The sequence below is a fragment of the Balaenoptera musculus genome, chromosome 4, assembly GCF_009873245.2.
Source record: "Balaenoptera musculus isolate JJ_BM4_2016_0621 chromosome 4, mBalMus1.pri.v3, whole genome shotgun sequence".
NCBI lineage: Eukaryota > Metazoa > Chordata > Mammalia > Artiodactyla > Balaenopteridae > Balaenoptera > Balaenoptera musculus.
The window spans coordinates 2596604-2620657 of NC_045788.1; the positions used below are offsets into that span (position 1 = coordinate 2596604).

The 24054-nt window shown below is 40.7% G+C and overlaps 1 protein-coding gene across 17 annotated transcripts in view; it reads left to right on the forward strand.

Moving 5' to 3' along the window:
- Positions 1-24054, forward strand: part of THRB (thyroid hormone receptor beta) — a 387045-nt gene that overhangs the window by 57309 nt on the left and 305682 nt on the right. For 16 of the 17 annotated variants that reach the window (XM_036849746.1, XM_036849752.1, XM_036849747.1 and 13 more), the window contains one exon: positions 10419-10483. The gene's annotated coding sequence lies outside the window, so the exon portion shown is untranslated. Of the gene's footprint in view, positions 1-4681; positions 4801-10418; positions 10484-24054 lie in introns of all 17 variants that reach the window. The other variant, XM_036849750.1, reaches the window with a different exon arrangement.

Below are 24054 nucleotides of genomic sequence, written 5' to 3' on the forward strand. Positions count from 1 at the left end.
TTTTACATTCTTTGAAACTCAGCATATCAGAATACATAGCTGAAAGAGTAAACTCATTGTCAAATTTAGACTGGGTCTGGGAACAAGCGTGAATTAAGCTGTGGGAGAACTACAGTGGCTCCTGGGAGGGTAGTCACTAACGGTGGGCTATGAGAATCCCCCCCTTGGCCCTATCAAGGTGTTGTTTTATATCAATAATTTTAGTGAGGATATAGATTACATATTAAAGTTGGGGTTGACATGAAGCCTAGAAACATAGCACATACTTTGAGTAACAGAATTAGGATCCAAAGAGATCATTTCAGGTTGAAATGATGATGGGCCAACTCTAACAAGATGAACTGTAGTTGAGTAGGTGTAAGAGCCTATAGTTAAATTTTTTAAATCTATCTAGAAACTAGGGATGGGGTGAGACAGACAGCATATGCAAAAATATTTAGATGAGTTGTTTATAAGTTGGCATAAATCAGTGGTACATTGGGGCATGTAATGGGGCCTGTTTGAATCATGAAGTTAATTTAAAAAACTCTATTAATTGAACTGCTGAGTACAGAACAAGAAGAATAGTCCTCCGTTGCATATGTGGGTCACACCACTGCTGCAGGGTTGGGTAGTTCTGGACACCTCTTTATGGGGTCAGAGACAAACTGGAATTTCTCCAATGGGCAGGAACCAGATGGGTGAGCAGATTTCACTCACGTACAATATTGTGGAATAATCTTCGCGTGGATATTTTGCCTGTGGAAGAGAAGTTATCTAAGTGGTAGAACTTCCTTTCCATGACTTTGGTGAATGGAAGTTACAAGGAAATAGATTTTTGCTTAAATTTAGGAAGTAATCACTAACATGTACAGTAAGCCCCTACATGACAAACCTTCAAGTTGTGAACTTTCAAAGATGCGAACGTGCATTCGCACGTCCCATCACGTAAGTTAGTTCACGTGTCTGGTGTACACTGTCACGTGTGTGCATCCTCTACAAGTGGTTGTGCTTTTGTATGCTGTATTGTACAGTGCTGTAGAGAGTACAATAGTACAGTATCTTTATTTTAAGCCCAGGATGTCTGGAAGCAAGCGTAAAAGCAGCGGTATATAGCTGATTGCGTTAGTAGGGTACCTAGGCTAACTTTGGTGGACTTACGAACAAATTGGACTTACGAACGCGCTCTCAGAACGGAAACTCGTTCGTATGTAGGGGACTTACTGTACTTAATACCAAAATAGACTGGGCTTCCTTTGGAAGTTACTGAACCCACTTTCCCTGAGACGTACAAATAGACGCTGGGGTGGAGGAAAGCAGATGCGTGGAGTCTTTTGCGCGCATTGTCATCATGTGACAGTGATGGACACTGTCACCAAAAGACACCAACATACATAGTTAAAGGCTAGAAAGCTTCATTAAAGGTAGAGTACAGAAACTTAGGTATATGGTTTTATACAGTCGGAGGTGAAACAGCACGTTTCTAGGCAGAAGGTTGGCTCCTCCAGGCTGCCCAAATTCCCCATGAGAGGGCATCTGCCTGTGAATTAGGCCACCGATGTGGAATGCAGATTCTTCTAGATGTGAGAAGCTGCCTGTAGCAGGTGCTGTTAGCGTGCCCCCAGATCCCCTTCACTGGGCCGGTGTGCCCATCCTCCAGGGGCTGCCAGCTCCTCACATCTGCACCCTCCCCTGTAGCATTGCCCCTGGCTGATGACACCTGCCTCACCCAAAGAGGCCTGGGAGGTGGTGGCCCCCATTCCCGGGGGCAGCCCTTGGCCGACGCCTGGCTGACACAGAGCTGGGCCCGCGCAGTCCCCTGGTCTGTGTGCAGGACGACCTCTGAGGAGCGATTCAGGCTGCAGAGCCCCTGGTGGGTCAGGCTGACTTGCCCTGACCCACATCTTCACTGCTTTTCCCTCTGCCCCATCACACCTCCCTCACTCCCTCAGATGTTCTCCTAAGAGCCCTGACTTGCACGGGAATTGTCATCTGAGGCTCTGCTTCTAGGGGTGCTTATCCAAGACACCGCCTTTGCCTTTCTTTGGATCATTTGTAACCTCTCGCCCCTGTGCACACAGGAGCTTCCGCCTTTTCATCTGCCCTCTTACCCGGTGCTAATAATTCGGCCAAGACATCACTTCCCCAAAGTTCCTATTCTGGGCATGGGTGAAGAGAAGGTCATTTTGCCAAAAGCATCCCCACCAGGCTCAGGCTTTCCAGCCTGAGGACCCTCCGGCAACACTGGAAGAGATGCCCTCCGCGGGCCCGCCCCACTGCAACATCTCATCGTATCACTTTGTCCACTGAAGTGCTCCACATGCGTGAGCGTGCACACACACACACACACACACACACACACACACACACACCTGGTTTTGTTCCCTCTCTGAATGGCAGTGCGACCTGACTCTCTAAGGCCGGTGAACAGATCAGAGGCTTCACGCATCTGGCAACGGTGTTCCAGGGGTTATCAGCCGCCGTGTGTTTCTGCCCCTTTGTTCTTCTCTCCAGACATCCTTCCCGTGATGCGCGGATCACCGGTGTCTGGCGTGGCGTGTGGGTGAGGAGGAAAAGCTTGGTGTGAGGAAAGAGGCCCGGTGTGGGAGTCTAGACTGACGTGTGTGATTCCTGACTCTGGACTTAAGCTGACAGCCACATGACCTTCCAGTCAGTTAGATTTTCTCGTCCCAGTGTCGTTGTATATGAAGTGAGGAAAACGTGCTCACCCACCTGCCTGACAGAAGACCAAGGGAGGTTGTGCATCTGAGGGCGTCTTAGGAAAGTGTAGAGCCCACGACAGACATGAGGTATTCAGATGCTGTATTAAAATGCAGTCCTGCTTGTGAAGACCTTGCAAAATAGTAGGAGAGCTGAGGTATGAACGTAAATAAAAATGATTTAAGGTGGAGATGATCTGTCCCCCGGGAGGGACAGAGTTCTGTAGGAGTTCGGAGGAGGGTGAACCCATTTCCTGTTGAACATTTGTTCTTTGGGTCCAAAAGTATGTTCATCTTCTTCCCTGTATTTCCTTTCCGGCTTTGGCCATGTAGACAGCCAGGCCTTGCATAAATCCAGAGAAAGAACATAGATCTTTTTACCCCTTTTTATGCTTAATGGAGAAAAAGGGCCTGGTCCATATATACATATGATTGATGTAGGGACTGAATCATTTCTTTAGAATTAACCCTTTGCAGTTAGATTTAAGGGTGTTCATTTTCCAGTGGATTTTACTACACCAGCCAGATGTGAGAATTGGAAATTTTCGATATGGATCTGTTTTTAGTATTGATTAACTGATTGTTTGATCATAATGTGAGCAGGTCCATGTTATTATAATTATACTTACAGTGCCCAGAGCAGCTCAAAGAAGCTGGATAGAGACTGCACTTGATCTTCCAGGCTGCCCATCCTGCGAATAACGGATACTCCAAGCTTGGAATGGCAACCTCAGAGAATCAGTGCTCCAGGGTGGTGTCAGGTGCCTGGGCTGTGGAATGCTTTCCCGATAACTTGTATTCTTCTTATTTCTGACAGCCAGGCTCAGGGTGAAACTAAAAAAATACTAATTGCTCTCATTAATCTTCTAACTTACACAAGCAGATATATTTTTAAAAACTCAGCAAAATAGAGATGAAGATATATATTTTTAAGGAACCTGACCCGCGAGTTCTGACTCTGCCTTTCTTAGTCCAGCGATGGGTCCAGCCCGTGTTATTGATGCCACCTGTTCAGAAAGGTCGCCCTCCTGACCTGAAGGCCTGAGTGAAGCACCTCCAGGGGTGCCTGGCCTCCTCACCACCCCACACCCCCAGGCCCACGGCGCTGGCCCTTCCTCTCTTCACCCAGTCTCCTGCCATTCTTCTGCTGCTGCTCTTTCTTCCCTTAGAAAAGCAGCAGCTCTTTTGATGTCCTTTGCATCTTCCTTATGATGAGAAAAGCACAGTCCCCTGTACTTAAACTCCCAGATACTAACATCGCCATTCCAATATCATTCCTTTCTCTTCCTTTTCATCAGGCAGGGATTCGGTTGTTTCCTAACTCACGTTGGGATCAATCCAGTCCCCTTCTCAGTACATCAGGGTCATTTTTATTCTCTCCCCAGCCCTTGCTCTTAAGGGCATATTTTAATGATTATCGTGTGTATAAGCATTTATGTGGTTCTTTGATTTCTCTAGTCACTTAAGCTGTAATTAAATGAACTTATTTACAAAACCGAAATAGACTCACAGACATAGAAAAAACCTACGGTTACCAAAAGGGAAGGGGCGGAGGGATAAATTAGGACTTTGGCATTAACATATACACACTACTATGTATAGAACAAACAACAAAGATCTACTGTATAGCATAGGGAATTATATGCAATATCTTGTAATAACCTGTAAGGGAAAGGGATCTGAAACAGAATATATATATATATATTTATATAGTTAACTTATATGTATATAAAACTGAATCACTTTGCTGTACACCTGAAACTAACACAACATGGTGAACCCACTGTACTTCAATTAAAAGTTTTTTCCTATTCTTATGAAAGACAATTAATTAGACGGAGGCCTAGCGCTCTACTCTCGCTAAGCAGCTTGCGCAGGCTGAGGCGGCGGCCCGCGGAGCAGCTGCGCGCGTGCGCACGGCTGCCCGCTTGGGTTTCATTGCTGGGCCCACGTGCTCGCTGTTTCCCATCTTGCTTTTTCAGTTCGCTGGGGACGTAGTCGATCTTCCGTGGTTGCGTGGTTGTGGCTGGAGGCGGGCTCTGCTCCTGGCATCCTGAGACTATGGGAAACCTCCGTCCCCGCGGCTCCTCCAGCGAACGTGGTGAGCTCGGATCTTGCGCAAGGCTCCTGCTAAGCGCAGCGAGTTACCGAGTTAGGGCCAGACGCGGCCTCCCCTCCTGCGCAGGCGCGGAGGCCTCGCTGGCTTTCGGTGGGGCGCTGGGCGACCCAGTCCGTCCTTGGCGTTTGTGGACTCCTCGTGCCCTTGCCGCACCGACCAGCGCCCTGCCCTGCTCACTGCTCTACATTTGCTCTCTCTGTGACCCTCTGTGTCCCTCTGCCCACACATTTCCTGTCTCCTTTGCCTCGCTTGGCCTAAGTGGCTCTACTCTCTAGTGTTCTGAGTTTTTCTTCACGTCCCATCCATCCAGTGTCCTAAGTTTAGCGCCTGTGGTTTAAACTTTGCTCTCTCACGCTCCCCTCCCCACCTCCCCCTTGTTTACGATGACTGGCCAGTGATGTCGCCCTGCACCTATGAGCCAAGCTGGAAACCTCCAGGCCATTACGGACTTCTCCCCAACATCCAGGTGTTTCCAGTGAAGGTTGCTCCCATCCAGAGCTTTCCCTGCATCCCCAGGCCAGAGCCCCTATCCCAGGCCTAGGCTACCCCAGCATCCTGGATCCCTCTACCCGATTTTTATTTTTTATTTTCCAAAAAGGCAACCTGAACACGCCCTGTCCCGTATGATAAGTGAACTCTACACGATAAAATTCAGAAACCCAGGAGGGACCTAAGCCCCCTCTCCTGTTACTGTCTGTCCCTCCCCTCTATATGCCAGACACACGAACTTCTTACTATTTTTAGAGGAGGCTTTTCTGCCTTTGCACTATCATTGTTTTTCTCTCCCCAAAATGTCCTCCTCATTTTCTCTAGCTAAGATCTATTCTTCTTTCACAATGATTTTATGAAGTTTTCTGGATTTCCTCAGGTTGAAGTAATTGTTCTTCTGTGGGGCAGCTGAATATGGTCCATGTCTCTATCAAGACATCTAACCCAACACTGAGTTTAAAAAAAAAAAAAAGAATTCTTTGCATTTGCAGAATAATTTATAGATGGCAAAGCTTTCTCACAGACTTTCTCTCCATGGTGAGTTGGAAAAAGCAGAGATAGGAAAGAGAGGCTGTGTTCCACGGCACTTTGGTGCCTGTTCTATTTTGGTCATTTTTGATGCACATGTCCTGTTATCTACACCTTTAGCAACAAGGAAAGTGTGTCAAACGTCCTGCCACTTCGGAGGATAAGAGCCTGGGCAGAGCACTTGGTGAGAATGGCCAGCCAACTCTGTTCTTGAAAGTGATAGCCTTGAATTAAAGACAGAAGGACCCAGGGGAAATCTATATGGACTCTTAGAGCTAAGCTTTTTAGCTAAGAACCTTCTTTGTAAAACACTGAATACCTTTTTAAGAATAAATTTAAGCTAGGAACTGCTCCACCTCTTTTCATCTTTTTTGTTTGTTTGTTTGTTTGTTTTAATCATGGAATTAGGTCTGCCTGGTTAATCAGTGCCCAGAGCAAAGGTAATCTAGGGGCAGTTGGCACTAGATAATTCAGCCACTGGCTAGAGGTTCAACCAGAAGAGAGTGAGAGAGGGTGGACTCAGAAAGCATTTATTGAGCTACCTAAAAGAGCATATAATCATTGAGCTTTAGAGCTTGAAAGGATCTAGTCTCTACTTATGGCTGAGGAATGACCTGGAGAAGACAAGCACCTGTCAGGACCCGCACCATTAATGGCTGTGAACGCCAGACTCCCGTCCAGAACCCTTTCCCAGCCTCATCAATAGATACAAGGGTATAAAGATGCCTTGTGAGGGCAGATAACTAAGGGCACACTAATACAGTTGATTGTGAGACTGAACCTTCATTGGGGGGTAAATTAGGTGGATGATAACAGTAATAGAAGCCAAGAACTTCTTTTTAAATTAATTTTTATTGGAGTATAATTGCTTTACAATGTTGCGTTAGTTTCTGCTGTACAGCAAAGTGAATCAGCCATATGTATACACACATCTTTCTTAGATTTCTTTCCCATTTAGGTCACCACAGAGCACTGAGTAAAGTTCCCTGTGCTATACAGTAGGTTCTCCTTAGTTATCTATTTTATACATAGTAGTGTATATATGTCAATCCCAATCTCCCAATTCATCCCACCACCCCCTTCCCCCTTTGAGAAGCCAAGAACTTTTTACTGGGTTATCTCACTGGATCCTCACCAAAACCCTGTGAGAGGATGTATTCATTTCCTATTGTTGCAGTAGCAAGTTACCACAAGTTAGTGACTTTAAGCGACACAGATGTATCAGTATGATCTTAGAGTTTGGAGGTCAGAATTCTGAAATGAGTTCCACGGGACTGAAGTCAAGGGGTCTGCACACCTGGTTCCTTCTGTAGGCTCTGCGGAGAGCATCCATTTCCTTGGCTGTTATAGCTTCTAGTGGCCACCTCTTTTCCTTGGCTGACGGCCCCTTCCGCCATCTTCAAAGGACATTATTCCAGTCTCTGCTTCCATCATCACCTCATCTTCTCCTCTGCCTCTGCTTCCCCCTGAATCCCTCTTCTAAGAACCTTTGTGATTATACTGGGCCTTTGTGATTATACTGGGCCTATCAACTAATCCAGGATGATCTCCTCATCATGAAATCCTTCACCTAATCCCATTTACAAAAAATATGGTACCGTAATCACAGGTCCCAGGGACTAGAATGTGGATATATTCGGGGGGGGCATTGTGCAGAGAGGTACTATTCTACAGCTGAGGAAACCGAGGTTCAAAGCGATTAAGTAACTTCCATAGAGTTAGATGGTTACTAAGGACCACAGTCATTCATTCTTTACCGCTATCTCTGGAACTGAATTACAAGGAGGAAAAAATAAATGATATAACTAAGCTCAAGGTACATATGATCTAGTATTATTAGATTTTTAGACCAAAAATATACTAAGCCTGTGGTCTGCATTATAAAATATAATCCATTATAAAGAAAAAGGTTCTAAGCTTTGTTTTCCTTTTAAAGGATAACATTCTGTAACAGCTCTAGGTAATTCTTGAACTATAATAGGCCATCCTCCAGTTTCTCATCCTGCTAGCTGCTGTGAGCTGGTATTTTAATTTTCAAAGCTTCAGTCAGCTTCAATATATTTCTACCCATTAGTAGTGGCCACTCTGTATGCAGAATAAAGCTAAAAATGTTTAAACTTGACAGCATTTCTTTTTCAGTTTTGAGGTCATCTACCTCATTTTTCCGAATCTCTCTTTTCTCACAGTTGAGTGGCTCAAGTTCAAATCTAGCTAGCCATTCATCTGAAATGGATTTTCGACATCCTCCTGTCTACATTAGCTTCCCCTAGAAACTCCCCAGTTTGTCAAATACTTCTCACAAAATATGGTTCCTAGGATTGAAGATGATATGCAGCCGTAGTTTAATCATACTGAGTACAGTTGAGATGTTCTTTTCCCTTAATTGGAAAGTGTACTTCTGTAATATTGCCTTATTGACATAGAATAAATGGAAAGTTGGACAGACCAGCCCATTTCCAGAAAGACAGAAAGAAACCATTTTAAGCTGCAGCTTGACTGATAACCCACTTGATATCCAGAGAAAGAAGCAAAACCTTCCTTTTACACCTTGATCACTTGTAAGTGCTACGTGGTCAGCTTTGATGGGGTTAAGAAGGCCTGCTTTCCTTGGGGGTGTGTGTGTGTGTGTGTGTCCTTTCCTTAATTTATTTTAGTTATAAATATTTACATCTTATTATACACACACACACACACACACACACACACACACACACAGGCTATGAAACTTAATAACGAAATACATCTCCCATGAAATCATTGCCCAATTTAGGAAGTAGGACATTGCAATATAGTTGATATTGAATATATACAATGTTCCTTGTTCATCCTATCCCCTATCTCCCTCCACTGAGATATACTGTTATAAATTTTATGTTTATCATAAGGAATTTTTAAAAGTTTTATTATGTGTGTATATCTCCGTAAATAATAAATATTTTAAAATTTTGCTTGTCTGTGGGCTTTATAAAAATAGTAGCATGCCACATATAATTTCCCGTAACTTGCTTTTTCATTCACAATTGTATTTCTAAGCTCTATCTATTATGTAAGGCTAGAATTTGCATTTACCCTTGCTGTATAATATTCTGTTGTGTGAGCATATCACTTTATTTGTTTTTCTATGGATGGACTCTTGGGTTATTTCCTGTTTAAGGAGTTTATTTCCAGTGATTTGCTATTACAAACAATGCTGCTGTGAATTTTCTTGAACAGGCCTCTTGGTGCACGTGAGTAAGGGTTTCTCTAGGAATAGAATTGCTGGGTCAGAAGGTAAATGCATTCTTTACTAATTCAAAATTATTTTTTAAAGAAGTTGAACCCATTGACACTCCCTCCAGCACTGTGGTAGAGTTCTTGTTGCTGCACATCCTTGATAACATTTGGTAATGTCAGGCTCTTAAATTTAACCCATCTAAAATGTATTTTATTGTGGTCGGAAAAAGCATTGCCTTGATTTCTAATGAGGTTGAATTTCTTTTCATACTTATTTACCATCGATGTTTCCATTTTTGTGAAATGCTGTTCATATCAACCACCTATTTCTTAGTTCATAGGTGTGTGTGTGTGTGTGTGTGTGTGTGTGTGTGTGTACTGTGGTCAGATTTATCAGTCTCTTCTTTTATGCCTAGTAATTTTTGAATTTTGCTTAAGAAATCCTTCCATCCCTATTTTATATTTTTTCTAAATGTTTAAAATTTTTACCTTTATATTTAAGTCTACAATGCATCTGGAGTGGATTTTTCTGTTCTATTGCATGAGATAGGGATCCAATTTCATTTTTCTCATATGAAAAACAGTTATACTAGCATAATTTCCCGCCTTGGTCTTCAATGCCAAGGCTTTCATAAATTAAAATTTCGATTATGTGAGACTGCTTTCGGGCTTTCTATTCTATTTCGTTGGACCATCTGTTTCTGTGTGAACACCTCAGGTTTGCTTTCCTTTTCCTCTTTTGTTTTCCATTCTTCTGCCCTCCTCTAAGGATCCTGGGTCTTTCATTCCATAATTCACTTATATCCAAGGTCAGCCAGTTTATTAGGCGCATCCTGATAGATTCCATAGTGTATCAATAGCAGAACAAACAGGGCTATCTCTTGCTCATGGTGATATCCTCTCATAGCACATGCCAGTATGTTATAAAGTCCCCATCGCCACCAGGGTGACCATGGCAAACAGGAGTGAAGGGAGCAAAGAATATGTTCTGTCAGTCTTTCTCTAAGATTTCACTACAATTTCTTTTTCATATGTGCCACAGTATCACTCTGTTGACTCAGTTGTTTTCTTCTAAACAGCTGTCATCCAGGTCTCCCCCAACTCTGCACCCTGTACTTCCTAATTATGTTTTATAAAAAATGCAATACTTTATATTTTCCTCTCTAAATTTTATCTAATTCATTTTATCAGATCATTTTATATACATGATTATATTATTTCAACTATTCACAACCATTCAGTGATGATAATCCTCTCTATCTGCATCCACATCAATACAGTTTTTGACAGGAGAAAGCTCAATAGCTCAATTGACGTTGATTAATTAATTCTCAACTGTTCAACTCATCTATTCATTCTTTGTCATTCAGGTCACATCCTACTATCTTACCCCAGGATACCTTACAAGACTTTGTCAAGCATCTTGCTGAAATAGGTATGTGATGCCACTGGTATACCTTGATGTAAATGCACATAAAATATAATTTAACATATTTGTTTTATCATATTGTCAAATAGCACATATCATATATCATGTATTTGTTTATGTCTCCTCCCCAACCCATTGCTACTCTTTATTGATGACCTCATTTCACTTTCTTTCAATAATATTCATAAACCATGAATTTAAGTATAACTTCTAGAATTACAGGTGTTATGGGTATGATATTGTTTCCCACACCCACTTTTCTCCCCTCACTGCCCTCAGGTCCCGCTTTTAATAATCAAGACAAAATTTACTTTTCTCATCTACAACAACGAGAAAAACTTTTTGGTGGTTGCTTGTTTCTCTCCATTACTTCTGAAGATCTAATGCATCTGAGCCTAGAGACTTAAACACAATTGGGTACTCACTTTCCATCTTCTCATTTTTTCAGTCTACTACTAAAATTAACCATTTCAGGTCTCTTCTTTACAGTTTGAGGGTCATTCTTCCTGATAAAAATGACAGAAGCCACAGGGAGAAGGACCGTTTTCCTTCCTCTTTGTCATATGCTAACATTGCACCATCTGGCTCAAGCCAGGGGTCTAGCCCTTCCTGTTCTTCTTGCCCTGCACATAACCAAAGGGCATTTTTACTTACTCAGCATTTTCTTTGCAAGCTTCAGCTCATCCTTGACTCCAGCTTTATTGATTTTATTCTGACACGTGACCATGCTGCTGACAACCAAATTGTGCTAGGGAAGGTGAAAGAAAGCTTGTCAAGACTTAGTGAAGCTGAACCTTAAACAAACACCAATCTTGCTGGTTACACTGGTAATTAATCCTGCTGAGAGCATATTCCCAAAAGAGGATTGGAGGCTAAGAGATGGGTTTGATCACATGAGATAGAGACACCCATCAACTCTACGCCTGATGCTGCTACCATATGGCGAAGGACATTCTTTACAGTATCTGAAGGATGTCTCTGAAATAACATCTGTGCCTAAGAATAGCAGTACTGTCCATTGTGTTGATTTTCAGTAGCCAATGCCAGACACATAGTAGTACTCAATAGAAATTTGTTTATTGACAAAAATGAGAACAATAAATATTGGAGGAGAGGAAAAAGGATTATTTCCTTCAAGTCACATGAGGGACTAAAGTTGAGAATATGGATTTAATTGTTTATACTGTCTTTGGACTGATTTGACATTTTTCACTTTAAGATTCTGGCCACTTTGATCCACAGGGAAACATTAGTGGTGAAAATATAGAATCTGCTTCTTGGAAAATGCATTGCTTAGACAGATTAAAGACACATAAGCTAGAGAAAGTATGCAAATCTTCCTTGTTTGAATGGAAGGGAAAGGAAGCAATGGAAGGAATTTGTGGAAATTTTCAAATCTTAGTCTCTTTCTGATATTTTTGATAAAAGCCTCTGGGAGTGAGTCAAGAAGGAAGAAGACTAACAAAGTCTTCTTGGCTAGAGATATTCTAATACTAATGATGCAAGGTCAAAACATCCGCCAAAAAACAACTAATATTTTCTCTTGAATATTAGTAATTAAAACTGTTTTAATACTCTCAGTTATTCTCGGTTAAGTTTGCAGAAAAATGTGTATATGTGTGTGCGTGTATAGGTGAAGAGAGAGAAAGAAAGAAAGAATCATTTTTCTTTTCCTAGGGTTCAATAGTTTAATATACAGTGTAGTCCAGGGCTTTGCAGAAATGAGCTTGTTTAACAACTCCTGGTACTGCATGTAGTAATCTCTAAGTTTGCTCAAGTCCTTTTGGAAATAAGCATGGCGGAAATGATAGATTGCTAATCAATTCCCTGTGTATTTGTATTGATTCTATATCTCACTATTCACACTTGCTTAAACATTCATTCAAATCGAGACCCTTTTTTGGTTAAAAAAAAAAAGTACGCAATGATGTGAACTGTCTTAACTGGTGACTAGCTGGATGGGAGAGGTTTTCCTCAGCCACAGATCCAACTTCAGTTCAGGGTTTGCTATTTTTAATCACAGAACTTTGAAACTTAATTCAGTTAAAGAGGGAGGAAGTTGTCAGGGGAGGGTAGCTAAAAGTTCATGCTAAATTTACTTAGAACCAGATTGTGTTCATTAATATTTATACGTCTCTGGTTGGGAAGGGCGATTACGCTCCTTTAAAAACACTGGGTATTCATTATCCGCGTATCGCGTGGCCTTCTGATCAGGGAAGGTGGGTTTTTCATTGTGCGATCAGTGGAGATACAGATGGAAACCATCTGGTGCCTCATCCCTTGTCTGTCAAAGCCTCGTCTTGTCTCTCACATGTCAACGATGAATGGAAGGATTTCAATCTCGAGCTGAACAATGCAGCTCGAATCCCTCAGCTAGCCAAGGGGTTCTTGGCAAGCGTTGATGGGCTTAATATTTTAAAGAAACCAGCAATCATTTTAATTCATTAGTTGAGGCCTGTTGTTCTAGGCAGTGTTTTTGATTTGTATTTTGGGCATTGGCTTTGTTTTTGACTCACAAGCGTATTCCATATGGACATATTTTCTTTTACACAGTGTAACTCGTGGGGACAAAAGTGGGAGTTTTATCAGATAAAATGACCAAAATGCTGAGAGTTCTTTTAATCATCTTCTGTATTGATTATGATTCATATTAAGAGTTACCAAAATTTTCCTTGTTAGCTAAGAGCATAAATCAGAGAACACAGAATTTAATTAACCTAACTATAGACAATACATCTAAAAATCCATGCATTTCCTATCTCAATTCCTTTGAGATAGGAAACTTGGTGCAGAGCTGTCTTAGAGCACCTTGGGTCCACACTCTAGTGGCTGTCTGTCTGTCTGTGAAGATGACTTCCGAGATGGAAGCAAAGTAACCAACCCACATGGTTAGCTTTGACAGTCATACTCTAGCTAGTAAAGAACAGGTTGGTTTTCCTGCATTCCACATTGAGAAGGAAGAGGTGAATCACCAAAAAGCAAGTTGATGTCAGAGCCTTATTCAGAAACTCATTTCCAGGGTACATCCTGGGGTTGGTAGAGATTCAGCCCAACTCTTTACACCTGCCAAGACTGTGGTGGCCTTTACAGCAGTTATAAGCCCACCACTGACATGAGTGTGGAGAGTGGACATATGTATACATAGAACTGATTCACTTTGCGGTACAGCAGAAACGAACACAACATTGTAAAGCAACTATACTCCAATTTAAAAGAAAATTCATAAGCTTGAAAAAAAAAGATTGTGCATTTCACTATATGTAAATTTTACCTTAAAAAGTAAATAAACAGTTCATAATATGCAAAAAAGAAAAAAGAGAGAACACGTATCAGGCAAATTCTTTTATTTATTGTAATGATTGTTGTGTTGATACATCGTGCTTATTACCTGCCAGGTACTGTTCTACAATGCTATATAGACTTTCATTCATTTAATCCTTGCAACCACTCCAATAGGTAAATTCTATTATTACCCTCATTTTACAGATGAGGAAACTGAAGCCCGAAGAGATTAAGAACTTGCCCAAACTCCATAGCTTTTAAATGGCAGCGTAGGGATTCAAATCCAGATAGCCAGTCTCCAAAATCTGTGTGCATATCCTGCAAACTGTCTCTCACAGTCACCATCGGAGGTAGAGGTCATTCTTGTTATTTCTGTTTCAAAGATGAGGAAACTTAAAGCACGTCCTTAGTCTAGGACGTATAACTCGTAGCTGTGGAGCCAAGACTCAGACTTTCTGAATCCCATTCTCTTTATACAATGGAAAATTCAGAACAATCATTATGAGGCACCACAAGGAACTCAATCATTAGAGAAGTACTGTATCTGTTCAGGGAAGTACAGTCCTAGGAAAAGGAAATATACTGATTCTTTACAGATTTACAATAATGTAATTCAACCGAATGATTATAGTTTATTTTCGATGAACACGGAATTGAAATTAACTCATTCTGATGCTACTCAATTGAGTGTTTCCTCTATTTTTCTTGCCTCCAAATGTTGGTGAACGTAATCCTTAGTACGTAAAAAGCTTTTTCAATTCAATAGGAAGAAAACTGAATAGTCACATTTTTTAAAGAATGGACAAAGAATGAAAATAAATACAAGTGGGCTATAAATTTTTTTAAATGACAAAAAGATTTAACCTCATTAAAGAGTAGTAGGAACTCATCCTGGTACTAAAGTGGCCCAGATTAAATAAAGTGGTGATATATAGCATCACCCTATGGTGCAAGGGAATTGGCTAAGGATGCTTTTGTTTAAAGGACAAATTTTCAATGTGTATCAATAGCCTTAAAGGGTATACACACTTTGATCTATGAATACTGCTTCTAGGGACTGATGCCAAGAATGGCATCATGAATGTGAACAAAGACTTTTGTTAGGACTTCCCTGGTGGCGCAGTGGTTAAGAATCCGCCTGCCAATGCAGGGGACACAGGTTTGAGCCCTGGTCCGGGAATATCCCACATGCCGCAGAGCAAATAAGCCCATGTGCCACAACTACTGAGCCTACGCTCTAGAGCCCACGAGCCACAACTACTGAGCCTGGTTGCCACAACTACTGAAGCCCGTGCGCCTAGAGCCCGTGCTCCGCAACAAGAGAAACCGCCGCAGTGAGAAGCCCGTGCACTGCAATGAAGAGCAGCCCCCGCTCGCTACAGCTAGAGAAAGCCCGCACACAGCAATGAAGACCCAACGCAGCCAAAAATAAATAAATAAATAAATTTAATTAAAAAAAAAGAATCCGCCTGCCAATGCAGGGGGCACGGGTTTGATCCCTGGTCCGGGAAGATCCCACATGCTGCGGGGCAACTAAGCCCGTGCACCACAACTACTGAGCCCACACGCCACAACTTCTGAAGCCCACGCGCTCTGGGGCCCACATGCTGCAACTACTGAAGCCCACGCACCTAGAGCCCGTGCTCTGCAACAAGAGAAGCCCCCGCTCCCCACAGCTAGAGAAAGCCCGCGCAGCAACAAAGACACAGCGCAGCCAAAAAAAAAAGAAAAACGACTTTTTTAATAATCGAAGAAAACATTATTTATAAAAGCAAAAATATGAAACAACTGCTAAAGTTTTGATAAAATATATTTAGCACATTCCTGTGATGGAATAAAGGCAACTTTAAAAATATGATATCTAAAAATATTTAGTAATACAGTAGGATGTAAAAGATGTAAGTGAAAAAGCAGGTTAAGAAGGTTATAAAACAATGTGTACAATACAATCATTTTTTTATGAAAAGCAAATTGATATCAAAATGTTAATAATGTTCTTTCAAAGTAGCAGTGGAGTTATTTTTATTCTTTATGCTTTTCCTTTCTGTTACAACAAAAAGTGAATTAAAAATCAGAAATAAAATAATACCTTTTAACTTTAAAAAAATTTTTCTACTAGATTTTTATAATCCTGTAAAAAATGCGATGTTAATGAATGTAAGAAGGGCTCTAGATTTATGGACATTTAATGAGGTATCGAGGCACAATGAAGGGACATGGAGTCAATTAGCCCTTTTAATTTGTATCACATAGCACAGCGGTTCTCATGAGGTCCACTTTCTGATTCAGGAGGTGTGGATGAGGGCCAGAAATGTTCATGTCCGAGAAGTACACCAGGGCCCAAACTGTTTCAACCATGTTCTCAATCACAGCTGGATGTCAGAATCCCTTAAAGAGCATTAAAAAACCCAGAACAATTAGGTCAAACCTCTGGGTCTTGGGCTGGAAGGACTCCAGGTGCTTCTAGCAGTTGGCCAGGGCTGAGAACCACTGCTGCCACCGCGCTTCCAAGCCACCATTTTCATCCTGTATTAACTTCAGAAATTGAAAAGCTGAAGCCCTCTGTCTGCAATGAACTGAACTATAAAGACTTTGAAGATCCTTAGTCACCAAGCAGGTAGTTTTAGTGGAGTGATTCTCCATCAACATTCTTAATATATCCCTGGAAAGCACGTTTACAAAATTTCTCTATTTAAATATCTTGTCTTCTGCTGGATTGGAGTAGAGAATTTTCCTCTGGGAACTTTTGTTGTGAAGTAAATAAAGGTTTTCCTGGAGTAGGCCATATATACCTCGGTGTTCATTCTGTTCTTTTTTTTCTTCTTTTTTAAAATTTTTTATCTTATATTGGAGTATAGCTGATTTACAACGTGTTAGTTTCAGGTGTACAGCAAAGTGATTCAGTTATACATGTACATATATCCATTCTTTTTCAAATTCTTTTCCCATAGAGAATATTGAGTAGAGTTCCCTGCGCTGTATAGTAGGTCCTTGTTGATTATCTATTCTATATATAGTAGTGTGTATCTGTTAATCTCAAACTCCTAATTTATCCCTCCCCCCCACCTTTCCCCTTGGGTAACCATACGTTTGGTTTTGGGGGGTTTTTTAGTTTGTTTTTTTTTAATATAAGTGTTTATTTATTTATTTATTTGCCATACCACGCAGCATGCAATGCAGGATCCTAGTTCCCTGACCAGGGATGGAACCCGTGCCCCCTGCAGTGGAAATGCAGAGTCTTAACCACTGGATCGCCAGGGAAGTCCCTTAAGTTTGTGTTTTCATGTCTGTGATTCTTTTCTTTTACAATGAAATCAGATTCAATCAACAGATTGTCCTGAAAAGCACTGATGAACATAAAATTACCCAGAATCATGCCTGATACGCTACACTGGGTACAGTACACAGTTATATAGCACTAGGACATACCTCCTTGGAAACGGTAGGGCTAACCCAGTATTACATGTCAGCTTTACATACAAAGCAAGAGTCTGACACATGGATGAACACTGATACTTGGAAGTCAGCAATGGGTACTGAAGTGCATTGAATCGGTTCCAACCTCTGAATACATTGTGCTCCAAGTGTGTCTTATAGGTTAATTCTTGAGAACACAGAATTTACTTGCCTGTGGAAATAATGGTTGTTAAGTCCCCTTTTTCAAAACTCAAAGCCGGGGCGACAGGAACCAGGCGAACTGGTAGCAGAGTAGGTTTTTCTCATCACCCTCCCTTTCTTTACCTCCTAAGCGTTCTCTCTTCTACTGCAGATGACCCCTCCCCAGCTGTGTCAGTCATTTATTGCTTTATAACAAACCACCCCACAACTCAGTGGCTTCAAATAAAAACGGTTTGCTATTTCTCACAATTCTGTGGGTCAGGACTTCAGGTAGGGTTGTCTGGGCAGTTTTCTTGCTCCATTTGACATTGGCTGGGGATCACTCATTCAGCCTGTTCAACTGTGGCCGGGCTGGGCTAGAATCTCCAAGAAGCTTTTACTCAACTGTGGGTGACCTGGTGTTTCTCCTGGGGCCTTGCCACACAGCTAGTTTGGATGTTCTTACAGTGCGGAGGTGTGAGGGGGCTCAGAACTCTCACATGGAAGCTGGCTTCCAAGAAGAAGATGCAGAAGTTTCCAGTCCTCTTAAGTCTTGGACTAAGAAATCCCGGGACCCAGCATATCACTTCTTCCACGTTCTATTGGTCAAAGCAAGTTACAAGGCTGCCCCAAATGTAAAAGGGAGGAGACGTGCATCCTACCTTCAATGGAGGAGTGGCGTGTGCTTATAGGGAAGGAAAACATTGGTGGCCACCTTTGGAGACGGTCTTCTGTACCATCCCTTCCCTGTTGGATTCTGGAGGAGGTTGGGATGTGAGGTCCTAACTCTTCAAAGTAAGACCCACCAATGTGGTCATGTCCCCAAAGCTCAGGGGCATCCAGAGATGCAAAAATTCCTCAGCAGCAGCTAAAAGAATGGTGAATTCATGCCTATCCCTCTTTTAGCTCCTGTTTTATCATTAAAAAGTCAGGAATCTCAGTTTGCATCTGGGAAGGAAATGGAGGAAAGTGGCCATATCAACGTTAGTTTCAGCTGTACCCGAAACCCCAAATAACAGTGAGGTAAACAGAAGTTTATTTGTTTCTCCTGTGAAGTTCAGAGGCAGGCCCTGAAGTGCTGGCATAGTTTCTTTAAACCCACTACTCCACCCTCAAAACGAAATTGGAAAAATGGCAACTCTTCCATAACTACTGCACAGATCAAATCCATATCCTTAATTCAGAATATCCTAATTCCTCACTCGTGGGTCTTTGACTCTGGGCAGTTATCCATCCATGCCACCAAATTTCCTGAATGTCCACTTTTTATGGAAAAGATGCTAGCATAGCATACAGGCTTCGTGAACAATTACAGATAGACAGAATTTCAAGCCTTATAAAATTTTCCAAGCCCCCCCCCCAAAGCTACGGGGTTTCTCTTGATTTCTCAGGGTGTGAGTCACAAAATTTTTGCATCAGATTTGCCTACTGAGCGTGTTTAACGTACAGATTACTGGGCCCCATCCAAGACTTTCTAAATCAAATTCTTTGGAGGATAAGACCCAGGAATCTGCATTTTCACAAGTGTCCTCAGTGATTGTGTGTGTGTGTGTGTGTGTGTGTGTTGAATTTAGAGAATCATTGCCATATAACATTGGGTAATTTTTTAAGACTTGTAGTATTTTCATTTAGCACATCATGATCTCACCTAAGAAGCCACTTTGCAAAAGGTGCTACAAAGAGGGTTATAAATACGTGGTTTAAGGAAATTCTTCAGTGTTCAGTGCAGGCGGGATCTAAATACATAAAACTTAAGGGCAAATAAAGCCTTTTAAAAAAAGTTTCATAGTCGTATCTTAACCAAGTAACACTAGATATGGTCACAGAAAAATCCTTTTTTTCATCTGCATATCTTTGGTGTCTGTGTGTGTGTGTGTGTGTGTACACATAAATGTGCAAACCATGAAAAGGGAACAGGGTTGCAGGAGACTACAACAAAGATTGAAGGGTAGCATCTACCCTAAGAACAGCCAACTTCTGGGAGATAATTAGACAAGTTGGCACGGGCTCGAACAGGGAAGAAAAGGGAAAGAATAGGACAAACGTTTAATGACCTTGAGAACACGAACTCCCCCTCAGATAGTCACACGACAGCTGGACAGTATTGGCTTTGGACCAGGCAACCCAAGTGTGAATCTGCCTCAGTCACTTACCCAGTCCTGTGGTTATGCGTAAATTACTTAATCCCTCTAGATCCCCATTTCTTCATCTGTGAAACTGGATGATGAAAGAACCAACATAATCAGTGACACAAGTGCTGGGGGGAGTTAGCAAGGAAAACAGCAGGAGATGTTGGCATGAGATGGGCACTCAGTGGCACCCATGGGAGAGGGGCCAAAGCTAAAATGACTCTCTCTTTTGAAATGTAGCTAATCAATATTGCTATTTTTAATTCATATTAAATATTGCATATTTAATTCAAGAGTGACCAAAACCAAGGCCACCTGTGCTTTTAGAGTTTCTAGCCATAGAAGGATGGTGAGCCAAGAGTTAGAATATTTGTAGGTAGAAGAAAACTTCAAGAGGCGCTAATAACTGAAGACCATCATTTTGACTTTTTAGTTTCTAAGAAATAAATGACAGATCATTGGTGATATTGCTCTAGTTTTCTATACTAGCAAGTTATTTTTTGCTGGTTGCAATCAGAACATCTGAGGATGACACTAATTCACTCAAGAAATTATTCTAACTCAATAGGACATGACCTCAATTTCACCCAATTACATTTTAGATCCTAGAGGAGCCCTAGGAGATAATTTAGGCCTATTTTATAAATATTTATTGTTAAACCAGGAAGAAGTGACTCGCCCAAGGCAGGTGGTGTCTTCGTGATTCGATCAATGTTCCTTCTCCTCTGCCAAAATACTTTGGCCAGGGATTCTGGACCAGCCCTTTCTTTCTTTTTTTTTGAATTGAAGTATAGTTGATTTATAGCATTGTGCCAATCTCTGCTGTACAGCGAAGTGACTCAGTTATACACATATAAACAGTCTTTTCTTTAAATATTCTTTTCCATTATGGTTTATCATAGGATATTGAATATAGTTCCCTGTGCTATACATCTTGTTGTTTATCCATCCTATATATCATAGTTTATACCTGCTAATCCCAAACTCCCAGTCATTTCCTTCCCCACCCCCTCCCCCTTGGCAGCCACAAGTCTGTTCTTTATGTCTGTGAGTCTGTTTCCATTTTGTAGATAAGCTCATTTGTGCCATATTTTAGATTCCACATATAAGTGATATCATATGGTATTTGTCTTTTTCTTTCTGACTTACTTCACTTAGTATGATAATCTCTAGTTGCATCCATGTTGCTGCAAATGGCATTATTTCGTTCTTTTTTATGGCTGAGTAGTTTTCCATTGTATATATGTACCACATCTTCTTTATCCATTCATCTGTCAATGGACATTTAGGTTGTTTCCACGTCCTGGCTATTGTGAATAGTGCTGCTGTGAACATAGGGGTGCATGTATCTTTTCGAATTAGAGTTTTGTCCGGATGTATGCCCAGGAGTGGGATTGTGGACCAGCCCTTTCTTAATCACCAGTAATAAGTGCCTACAACTGTGCTATGTTTAGGGGCCACTGCTTTGAACAGCACAGACATGGTTAAGCTCTCAGATTGCTCACCAGCTAGGAAGACCCACTGAACAATTCACTGAATTTTAGCCAAAAGGATTATGGGAGAGTATAACAAAAGAATGTCAAGGAAGACTTCCCTGTTGAGCTGAGCCTTAAATGAAAAGGTAATTGGTCAATAAGAAGCAGGAAGGGAGGGAAGATTTAATAGTATGAAGCAAGGGAGATGTAATGGGAGTAACCAAAGAACCTGGAGGTCCTGAAAAGCCAGTGGGGCAGGAAAAGAGAGAGAGGGGAAAAGTAGGGCAAGGTGAGATCAGAGGGGTAGTCAGGAGCCGTGTTGAGAACAGGGACTCTATCTAAAGGGTTAGAGAGAGTCACTGAAGGGTGTTAAACAGGTAATAGACCACGCATGCGATCAGCATGTCTGAGCACTGACTGCAGAGTGGAGAGGGATGTGGGCGGAAGGAGGTTCACAGGGTGCCAGTGGGTAAGAACAGGCAGGAATCGGGTATGCTTTGTGCCATGTGATTTACTTAGCAGAGCTTTGTTTCATTAGGGGATTATTAACATTATTTTTTAAAATAAATTTTTTTACTGGGTAAAAACAATACATACTTATTGCAGAAAATCTGGAAAATAAAGGAAACGTAGAAGAACAAAATCACCCCAAATTCCACAATTAAAGTCAAGTGGCTTTTTATACTTTGGGAATATTTCTTTTCCAGTCTTTCTTTCCTAAGTTCATTTTTAATATATGTAATATATATTATATATATATATGTTATATATATATATAATATCACACCAAGATAAAAATATATACCATTTTTACAAAAATATTGTTAGCAGTTTTGAGTGCTCATTGTATGCAAGATTCTGAACAGAGTGCTTTTCCAATACTACCACAATTTAATCCTCGAAGTAACCTTATGAGGTGGGGTCTATTATTGTCCCCTTTTATAGATGAAGAAACTGAGGCTTAGACAGATTAAGCCACTTTTTAAACAGCTTTACTGAGGTGCAATTGACATACCATGAGCTGCACGTATTTAAAGTCTACAATTTGATAATATCTGACATAGGTATATACCTGGAAATCTTCACCATAGTCAAGATGATGAACTTAAATGTCACCCCAAAGTTTTCTCTTCTCCCTTAATTATCCCTTCTCCCCACTGCCCTCATCCCTAGGCAGCCATAGATCTGCTTTCTGTCACTATAGGTTAGTTTGACTTTTCTAGAATTGTGGACTCATACAGTATGTATCATGTTTATTGTGTGGCTTCTTTCACTCAGCATAATTATTTGAGATTAATCCCTGTTGTTATATGTACCAATAGTTCATTGATTTTTATGGCTGAGTGGTATTCCATTGTATGGATACCACAATTTGTTTATCCATTCACCTGCTCATGAATATTTGACTGTTTCCAGTTTTTGACCTTTACAAATAAATCATCTATGAGCATTAGTATACAAATCTTTGTATGGGTATATGTCTTCATTTTTCTTGGGTAAATACCTAAGAATGGAATGGCTAGGTCATAGGGTAGGTATATTCAGAATACAGAAAGAACACTGAAAACCCAATAATAAGAAAACAAGTAACCCAAAATAAAAGTAGGCAAAAGTTGTAAATGTACACTTCACCAAAGAAGATATACAGATGGCAAATAAACACATGAAAAGATGCTCAACGTTATCAGTCATTAAAGAAATGCGAGTTAAAATCATAGTGAGATACCACTATACTCTGATCAGAATGGCTAAAGTGAAGAAGACTGACCATTCCCAGTCTTGGTGTCTCCCATACTCTGCTGGTGGAAATGTAAAATGGTACAAACCCTTTAGAAAACTGTTTGGTAGTTTCTTAAAAGGTTAAGTGTAAACTTACTATATAAGTTTCCTATGGCTGCTGTAACAAATTACTCTAAATTTGATGGATTAAAATAGCAGAAATTTATTCTGAGTTCTGGAGGTCAGAAATCCAAAACCAAGGTGTCAGCAGGGCTGTGTTCCCTTCAGAGGCTCTAGGGAGATCCTGTTGTTTGCCTCTACTGGTTCCTGGTGGTTGCCAGCATTCCTTGGCTTGAGGCTGCATCGTACCAGTTTCTGGTTCCATCGTCACATCACCTTGCCCTCTTCTCGGTGTCTGTATCCAAACTCCCTCTGTCTCCTCTTATAGGGAAACGTGATGATATTTAAGGCCCACCTACATAATCCAGGATATTCTCTCCCTCTCAGGATCCTTAATTTAAGCATATCTTTTGCCATATGTGATAATATCTACAGGTTCTGGAGATGAGGACATGCACATATCTTTTGGAGGACTAACATTCAGCCCACTACACCTACCATAAGCAAATTTTTAACCTCATGTTATAACACAAGTGGGTTCTCATTTTATTAAAATTCTTTGTAAATATCTTTGCAAATTTTCACAAAATATTTTCCACGTCAGTGGATTGATGCATCACAGTGAACCATCACTTCAACTATTGAACATTAAGGAGATTCAGAAGAAATTCTTTATTTAAAATAATACTGCAGCAAACATCTTTATGTGTAAAGCTGTTTTTCTCTATATTTTGAGATTTTCCCCCCTCTTACTCTTCATAAATGAGTTCTGTGGGCCAAAAACTATGAATATGAACTTATTTGTATATCTTCTAGAAGGGTAGTACCAAGTTATATTCTATCTAGAATATAAGAAAGCCTCTTTCACTGCTCCTTCCTATTTAAAGTAAAAAAAAAATTTTTGCAAACTGATAAGTAGAAAATGGTATCTTATTTTAATTTATATTTCTAATGAAATGAGATGTTTTCCTGTATTTTTTTAACTTTCTAAAATTTTCTGTCTTCTGCTCCTTTGTCAATTTGATAATGCTTTTTTAAAAAATGATCTTATATGAACTCTATATAGTTAAAAATAGTGACACTTTAAAATTTGTGTTACGAATGCCTTTCTGAGTCTGTGGTTTGCTTTTGAATTTTGACAAGTTTTGATTTTGAGGGGTTTTAACAACAAAAGGGTAAAATTATCTTACATAGGGACATTTTCCTTTGTATTTCTCCTACTGTGACATTTTGAGAACATTTGAGAATTTGAGAA